General features: G+C 53.1%; 1 protein-coding gene across 6 annotated transcripts in view; it reads left to right on the plus strand.

The window, feature by feature from the left end:
* Positions 1 to 4,536: 4,536 nt before the first annotated feature.
* Positions 4,537 to 9,124, plus strand: part of CANT1 (calcium activated nucleotidase 1) — a 20,604-nt gene continuing 16,016 nt past the window's right edge. For 3 of the 6 annotated variants that reach the window (XM_017879354.1, XM_017879355.1, XM_017879353.1), the window contains exons 1-2: positions 4,537 to 4,632; positions 8,785 to 8,894. The gene's annotated coding sequence lies outside the window, so the exon portion shown is untranslated. The remainder of the gene's footprint in view (positions 4,633 to 8,784; positions 8,895 to 9,124) is intronic. The other 3 variants (XM_017879352.1, XM_017879356.1, XM_017879357.1) reach the window with 3 other exon arrangements.

The following is a 9,124-nucleotide window of genomic DNA, read 5'->3' on the forward strand; positions in this document are numbered from 1 at the left end:
GGTGGGGATAATTAAAAATGAGTGCATAAAAGAATGTTGTCCAAGTTGTCACCAAAGTTTGGGAGGGTTTTAGTGTACGTGTGTGAGACAGAGGCTTGCTCTGTCGCCTAGGCTGGAGTGCAGTGGCGCCATCTCGGTTCACTGCAAGCTCCACCTCCCAGGTTCATGCCATTCTCCTGCCTCAGCCTCCTGAGTAGCTGGGACTACAGGTGCCTGCCACCACCATGCCTGGCTAATTTTTTGTATTTTTAATAGAGACAGGGTTTCACCATGTTAGCCAGGATGGTCTCGATCTCCTGACCTCGTGATCTGCCTGCATTGGCCACCCAAAGTGCTGAGATTACAGGCATGAGCCACCGCACCCAGCCTAAGTTTGGGAGTTTTAAGAGGTTTAGAAGCCTGGCCATCAATACCCACAACAGTTATGGAAGCAAGGGAAACAGGCCCTTGAAAAGAAGGCAATGTAGAGTGGGTAGCCCTCGTATTGATTAAAAAGGGGACGAACTTACCCTCCACTGTGAGAGTTACCCAAAGCTCAGCATCTGTGATGGTCCAGGGGGCCTCCAAGGTGATCAGGCAGCATCAGTCTTTAGTTGCTAAGCCAAGCAGATCTGGGAAGGAGTCAGTCAGAGAGCCTTGGGCCAGAGTTCCAGGGGCTCTGGCAGTGGCCATCAGGCGAGTTGGACAGTCCAATTTCCAGTGGGGTCCCGCAAAGATGGGACACAGCTTAGGAGGAATCCCAGGCTGCAGGCATTCCTTGGCCCAGTGGCCAGATTTTGGCAACTTGAAGCAAGATCCAGGGGAGAAGGTTCCTGGAGGAATGCTGGCTGCTGTAGTTTTCAGGCATCTTTTTTAAGTTCTTGTGTGCTGGAGATTGTGGCTGGGGTTTTCTTGCAGTGGAGGCAAGTAATTGCAACTCTTTTCTATTATTGTACACCTTGAAGGCGAGGTTAATTAAGTCCTATTGTGGGGTTTGAGTGCTGGGATCTAACTTTTTGGAGCTTTTTTTTTTTTTTTTTTTTTTTTTTTTTTTTTTTTTTTGAGACAGAGTCTCACTCTGTCACCCGGGCTGGAGTGCAGTGGCCGGATCTCAGCTCACTGCAAGCTCCGCCTCCTGGGTTTATGCCATTCTCCTGCCTCAGCCTCCCGAGTAGCTGGGACTACAGGTGCCCGCCACCTCGCCCAGCTAGTTTTTTTTTTTTTTGTATTTTTTAGTAGAGACGGGGTTTCACCATGTTAGCCAGGATGGTCTCGATCTCTTGACCTTGTGATCTGCCCGTCTCGGCCTCCCAAAGTGCTGGGATTACAGGCTTGAGCCACCACGCCCAGTCGAGCTTTTTCTAATGTTGGGAGCAGATTGAGTAATAAAATGGATATCGAGAATAAGATGGCCTTCTGTCCCCTCTGGTCTAGGGTGGTAAAGCGTCTAAGGGTTGTGGCCAAAAGAGCCATGAACTGGGCTGAATATAAATTCATTATATTTAATGAAAAACAGCCTAAATGCTAACTGATTTGGGACAGGTCAGATGAAGAAAAAAGAGCATTAACCTTGACTATGACTTCAGCTCCACCCACCTCTCTAAGAGGAAATTGTTGGGCAGATGGGGAAGGGCTAGTCGTGAAACAAAACTGTAAGCTGGACCGGGTGTGAGGAGGGGAGGGGATAGAAGGATTATAGGGTGGGTGAGCAGAGGCTGAGGGAGAATTGGGACCTGGCTCAGCCTGGCAAGGAGCAGCCTGGGGAGGAGGGGAGAGGTCAGATGGGTTCGTAGAAAAGGAGGATTCAAAGGACTCAGAGCTTGGGGTACAGACTGAAGGAACAGACAGGAGAGAAAGAAAAAACGTTTGGGATGACTTGCATTGGGAGCAGAGACTAGGGAGGGACCGATGTGCAAAAGAAATGGATGTCAGATGGCCGGGCATGGTAGCTCGTATCTGTAATCCCAGCACTTTGGAAGGCCAAGATGGGCAGATCACGAGGTCAGGAGATCCAGACCATCCTGGCTAACATGGTGAAACCTCGTCTCTACTAAAAAATACAAAAAAATTAGCCGGGCGTGGTGGTGGGTGCCTGTAGTCCCAGCTACTCAGGAGGCTGAGGCAGGAGAATGGCATGAACCCGGGAGGTGGAGCTTGCAGTGAGCCAAGATCGCACCACTACACTCCAACCTGGGCGACAAGCGAGACTCTGTCTCAAAAAGAAAAAAAAAAGAAATGGACGTCAGGCACCTCAGACCATTTGCCCATTTTACGACAAGCATTATCTAGATCTTATAGGATGGAAAAATCAAAAGTGCCATTTTCTGGCTATTTGGAACCATTGTCGAGTTTGTATTGGGGTCAAGCAGTATTGTAGAAGAAAATAAGGCATTTAGGTTTTAGGTCATGTGTGAGTTGAAGAGTTAAGTTTTTAAGAACACAGGTTATGGGAGAACAAGGAGAAATGGAGGGTGGAAGGTTGCCCATTGTGAAGGCGGCAAGCCCAGAGAAAAGAGAGGGTAGAGACATGGGGGAGGGATGGTACTTGCCATCCAGAGGAGGTGGTACTTGCCACCAAGGGGAAGGATCAAGGCAGCCATCCCTGCGGTGATCAGACACCTCTGAAATGTGGGTGAATAATCAGGCAGGCGTCCCCTCAATGATTAAACACCAAGGGAAGACTGTCTTCCCGAGTCCGTGACTGGCCAGAGTTTTGGGTTCACAGATAAAATGTGTCTCCTATGTCTCTACCAGAAAGGGAAAGGAACCAAAATTAAAGAAGGGGGAGATTGAAGGGTGGAGGGATAGCGAGAGAGGTTGGAGAAGAGAGTGAAAAGACCACTTACCCGATCTGAAATTGGTGAGATGCTCCTTGGGCTTGTTGGTCTGAAGACCTGAGGTCGTAGGTGGATCTCCTCATGGAGTGAAGGCAAGGACAGGGGACTGGTCTCCCGAAGGAGTCCTCCTGTCCCAGGTTTCGGCACCAAATGTCACGCGCATCCATGTGAAGAGAGTCCACCAACAGGCTTTGTTTGAGCAACAAGGCTGTTTATTTCACCCGGGTGCAGGCAGGCTGAGTCCGAGAAAGCAGTCAGCAAAGGGTGGTAGGATTATCATTCGTTCTTAAAGGTTTGGGATAGGCGGTGGAGTTAGGAGCAATTTTTTGTGGGCAGGGCGTGAACCTCATGAAGTACATTCTCAAGGGTGGGGAGAATATGACAAAGTACCTTCTTAAGGGTGAGGGAATATCACAAAGTACATTATCACAAGGGCGGGGAGGGTGTATTGTCATAAGGTCAATCGATCAGTGAGGGTGGGGCAGGAACAGATCACAATGGTGGAATGTCATCTTTTGTGGTTCTTCAGTTGCTTCAGGCCATCTGGATGTATATGTGCAGGTCACAGGGGATATGATGGCTCAGCTTGGGCTCAGAGGCCTGACATTTACAAGTATTATGTGAGACATGGTTGGGACTCAGTTTAGCATGACAAGAAACATTAATGAATTCAAGAAAAGTTTGCCTCCTCTCCAAAACCAAAAGTGCCTAACAGTGTGTTTAGCACATTTCTATTTAAAGTAATTTAAGATACGTGTTTACGACTTGTTTGAATACCATATACCATCCTTCAGAGGAATCACAACAAACTAGAAATAGCGATCGCCTCTGGACAGGGAATGCAGAATGGCAATGGGAGGCTTTTCACTGCGCACCATTTATATAATTTGAATTCCTCCTCTTGTGTACCTGTTACTGAACAGAAGGCTTTTGAGAGAGCTGGGGGAAGTAGCTGGTGTGGGGCAGGAAAGCTGAAGGTGCAGATGGGCAGGGGGCTGGTGCACCCTCCTGCCATGCTCTACTGCCAGAGGCTCCACGGCCACCAGGCCTTTCTCAGAACTTTGGGATGGAGGAGAGCGGGGCCAGGGAAGCCTTTTAACAGAGCACCCTAAAAGATCTCAGGGGCTAGGGCTAGAGAGGGGAAAGGAGAAATCAAAGACCCTTGTTTGGCAGGTTTGACAACTGCAGATTAGTTTCAGGGAAACACCCCACCGTCCCCACCCCAGGACACTACGGCCTTAGACCTCCCCGATTCGGGCTTTGGAAACTGGTCAGCAGCACTCTGGAGGAGGCTGTTTTGAAGGGCCAAGGAGAGGGGCTGTCTGTCTGAGAATGAGGATGGCAGAATGCGGCCTACACTTTTCAACCTCCCAAGACTACTAGGGTCGGGAGGCCCATGTAAGGGGACCCTACCATCTCGCTCGGGGAATGAGAACTTCCCTCCCCAGTAGCCTCCACCCCCGCCCCATGCCTCCCATCCCAAAATATCTGCTTGGCCCACATTCCAGCGCAACGCGGTCAAAGAGGTCCCTCGTGTGCCAGCGCGGACCCTCGCGCCCCTCCAGCCTGCAGCCAGACAGCCGCTCCTCCAGCGCGCAGGCGCAGGAAACAAAAACCACAGCTCCCAGGCCTGTCCCCCCCCGCCCCCCGACCGCCGCGCCGTCCCTGCGCAGCCGCAGAGCAGAGGCTTCCGGGAACGCAGGCCTAGAGGCGGGGCGAGCGCACGCAGGGCGGAAGTTGGTTGCCGTCCTCTGTCCCCGCTGTTAGTGCAGCCGAGCCCCGCCGCCCGCGGGCACTGGAGCCAGCCCCGCAGCGGGTGAGTGACTCTGCGCCCGCAGCCGCCGGCGCCCTGCCCCCGTCACGGGCCCGGGTCCCCGTCCCGGAGCCTCCTGCCGCGTCCCGCGCTTGACCCCTCAGGCCCCCCTCCCGTCCCACCCGTGTGGGACCTGTGTCCCCTGACTCGCAGACTGGACTGGGACTCTGCCTTCTGACCTGTGGGAAAGTCCTCTTCTTCCGACAGGCGGTGGACACCACCCCCTCTGACTTTTGGGACACCTCTTCCCTGGGACTAGCGTGGGGACCATTCCCCTCTGATTAGTGTGCCCCTTCCCCGCTCAGATTAGTGTGGGACACCCCCCCCGATAACTTTGGGGACCATGCCCCTCTGACTACTGTGGGGCACCTCGCCCATCTGATTAGTGTGGGGCTCCTCCCCGCTCTGATTAGTGTGGGGACCATCCCCTCTGATTCATGTGGGACGCCTTCCCTCTGGTTAGTGTGAGGACCATCCCCCTCTGATTCATGTGGGACGCCTCCCCGCTCTGGCTCATTTGGGGCACCCCTCCTGGGAATGACCCCCTCTCACAGCCCTCTGACTTCACATACCCCTCCTGTGGTCTGTGCAGGTTCTCTCTGGACTGATAAGGGAAATTTCTCCCTCTGACTGGCACTTTGTCACACCTGTAGCAGGCTCACCTTCCCCACCCCATCCCAGTTCTTGCTCTCCCTGACCTCATCCAATTTGGAGTCCTCCTCCAGGCAGCACAACTCACTCCCATCTTTCTGCATGCAAATAATTCGCTCTCCCCACCATACCTGTCTCACACCCCTACTGCCATCCGGTCTGGATTCTCTCATCCTCAGGGACTGGCACCTCCTTGCCAGACCATATTGCCTGGTGCCTTTGCTTCTCCCTCCAAATGGTCTTTCTGTTGCCCTCTGTGTCCCTAGGTTTGGCACAGAGCACCTGTGACCACTCTTCCATCTGCCTCCAGCAGACACATCTCTCTCCCAGGCACCTTTCCCCCTTAGTGACCCCTGGAAAAGCAGTCTCTTAGTGCCCCAGCTCCATTTCTCATTTTTTCCTTGGGGTTGTATGCCCGACGGCCTCTCCTACCACATTGTCATCAAAGCGGGGGTTTGGGAATGTGAATCTCTTGGTGTCAAGTGAATCTGGCTAGCTCTCCAGTGTAAGGCCCCAGACTTGAAACAAGTGTCCGGTCGTAGAAGGCTCCTGAAAGGAAGCGGGTGCCGCAGCCCTTCAGGATCCACTGTCTCCCAGCTCCTCCTCCCTCTCCCTCTGAGGAGCTTTGCTGAGAAAGGTCCCTCCAGGCCTGGGCCGCAGACCCTCCCTCCAGCCCCACCCCAGCAGGACAGTCTGGCTGGAGCCTGTGGAATAGCAGTGGGGCTCCTCCCAGGTGCTCCTCCCTGCTGGCCTCAATGAGCCCTCTATCCGAGCACAGGCCCCTGCTGAAAGGCACATTGAAGGAGCCAACCCTCTCCCCTCTGGACGTGGCAAGGGTTTCCTGTCGGGGCAGCCCCAAGCATCTTCACGGCCAGGACTCAGGTGAAGCATGGATTTGTCCAGGCACTGTCATGAGGCCACCACAGCAGTGTGGGGACCAAATTCTAGTGTCACTTTTTCATGTCCAAATTAACCTGATCACAATAGAGAATGACACGTCACAAGGTGGTAGAGGAAAGCATCCACTTGCAGCGGGATAGGACCCCTGGACCCTGGGATGCCTCACTGGAGGGGCTCGTCTGAGGTTTGATGCTTCTGTTCGCCAGAGGTCTCCTTTCTTCCCCTTAGGCTATAACCATATTTTCCTAGCCCATGGCTGCTTAGTCAATGTGTTGGTGTAAAAGCTCTTGGTACTCCAGAACGTTTTCACTCGCCTCTCACTGTGCATCTGGTCTGCAGGGCCTCCCTGAGCTGCAGAGGATGTGAGGAGACCCAGGGTGCGGTAGGAGCAGTTCTCCTTGCCCTGTGGGTGTCTTCACCCTGCCACCTGGATGTGACTTTCGAGGTGTGTGTGTGTGTGCCTGTGCAGGCTCCCACAAGTACATATGGCCCGTCATCGGAGTCTTGGTACTTTCTGGCAACCATATAGGTAGATAGGTAGATGTATAAATGCTGTAGTGTTTTCTCTTTCAAAAACAGAAGATCTGAGACTTGGAACTATTCGGGTCATGAAATGGGTCAGTACTATCACAAGGAGGTCATTTTTCTATTGTTTGTCCAATGGTACCAGGATGCTGAGGAGACACAGCGTTGATTCTTTTCACTCAGTGCATTCTGAACTGTCGAGATTTTCTGGAAAGCTCTTATGAAATGCCAATATCAAGGGAATTAAAAACTTTTATATTAATTTTTAAGAATGTTCATGTTGATTTTCCTTTTACTTTAATCAAGATGGTTAATTAGGAGAAAATCATCCTGGCGATAGAGAAGTCTGGGCAGACGTTCTGTTTTTGCTTTTGGACCCTCCTCATCTCTGTCATGCGTGCAGTGGTCAAGTGGAGCACCTAGTTCCCAGGCAGGACACTGCTCCCACCATCCTCTGGGATGGTTCTATGGGAAGTGAAGAAGGCACTGAAATCGGGCTTAAGAGTGTGTGATACCACCATGTGGGGGTGGGGCAGAGGTGAGACTGGGACCCCCTAGAATGGCTCTGCAGGTCTTGCTGGGTTGAATGAAAGTCCTGGCGATACAGCCTTTGTGTCCCAGGAGCCGGGCCCTGAGGAAGGCGTGAGGTAAGAGGGTGGCAGTAAGCAGGTGGGCTCGCGCAGGTGTGAAAGCCAACCCTGATCCAGGTCCAGCCCTGATCCAGGTCCACGGGGTGATGATCCCATCCCGTTATTTTCACACACCCTGGAAAAGGACACCTTCCCAGATGTGTGGTGCTGTTTGGAATGTGCCTTTCAGCTGAGAAGGTCACTTGTTGGCTAAAATTTCTCCGGGTGTAACATCGATAATACAAATTAAGCAGACGCAGCCTCTTTGCAATGCAGTAATTGCAAACCGGAGAGAGTTCTGAAGCTGTGTGCCCACCTCATAGACAGTGACTGGTCCTGGCCCGTGGAAAAACCTGGAGGCTCTTTCCCCTCTTCCTCCTGTGATTGGTGGAGGAACAGCTCCCCGAGATGTGCATGTCCTACCTTCTGAGCCCATGAATATGTCACATTACATGGCAAAAGGGAACTAAGGTTGCTAATCAGCTGACCTTAAAATAGTGAGGTGATCCTGGATTTTCCCAGGGAGCCCAGTGCATTCACAGGGGCCTTAAGAACAGAAGAGGGAAGCAGAAGATCCAGAGGGAAATGATGGCCAAGAGGCTTAGGGAAGTGCAGTGGGCGGGCTTTGGAGAGTGAGGAGAGGCCACCAGGCAAGGAATGTGGGTGCCTCCGGAAGCTGGAAGAGGCATGGGAATGGATTGCCCCGAGAGCCTGAGAACGGAGTACAGCCAGCCCATGGCCCGTGTTAGACTTCTTTCCCACAGGACAGTGCCCACTGCCTGCCGTGTGCCGGATACTAGGGGCTAGGAACTGGTGCAGAAGTCAGATCCTGAGCTTGACCTTTAAGGAGGGTGCTGTCTGTGGAGGTGGGATGGCCTAAAGGACAGACTCCCTGTGACCTTCTCCTTCCTTCCTGGTTTCCTTGTGCTGCCCACCCCCAAGCAGATTTGACGTGGAATTTGCTTTGCAGGTACAATAGCCTCACAAGTGCAGAAGCAGGGATCAGGTAACGTTTTCAAGGAGTCTGGCCCATAGCAGGCATTAATAAGTGTTTCTTTGAGATGCACCACCCGTGTTCTCTCAGATGCTGTTAGCATGAGTGTTTGAAGGCCGTTTGAAGGCCTTGGCTCCTGCCTCAGCCATGCTGGAGAGTCTGTAGGTCAGCAGGGTTTGCTCTGTACTGTGGCAGTGAACACAGTGGGCACTCTGAGGCCGGCCTGCCTGCTCTCTGAGTGAGGGAAGGGAAAGGAAGGTAGCTCTTCTCCAGAGATAAGGGGTTGGCGCACCTGCCACCTGCCTACCTGTCCCTTCCGAGGAGGTGGGGACTAGGATGTGGTGGCCTCTTAACAATGCTGTGACTTCCTGCCCTGCCTGGATCCTGAAAGGGAGGAGCCTGGCAGCCCTCAGTAAACCCGCTGGTTCTGCCACCTGTCCTATTCCACTCCTGCAGGAAGCTGGAGAAACAGACCCTCTTGGCTGTCTGCTGTCCAGGGAGTCGCTGCTCCCTTCATCACAGCCTTGCACAGAGTGCAGCGGCAGGCCTGGGGATGGCCTCAGGAGGTAGGTGGCCCCTGAGTCTATGGCTTCTCCTGGGAAAGGGCAGCAGCAGGGAGAGGCCTCCTGGGTGTGCACAGAGAAAAGCACACTGTTTCCCTAACTCCCTGCTCCCTAACTCCCCGCTCCATAACTCCCTGCTCCCTAACTCCCCCTCCCTAACTCCCCCTCCCTAACTCCCCTCTCCCTAACTCCCCTCTCCCTAACTCCCCTCTCCCTAACTCCCCTCTCCCTAA

This window comes from Rhinopithecus bieti, unplaced genomic scaffold (assembly GCF_001698545.2).
Source record: "Rhinopithecus bieti isolate Rb0 unplaced genomic scaffold, ASM169854v2 scaffold_9899, whole genome shotgun sequence".
Lineage (NCBI taxonomy): Eukaryota > Metazoa > Chordata > Mammalia > Primates > Cercopithecidae > Rhinopithecus > Rhinopithecus bieti.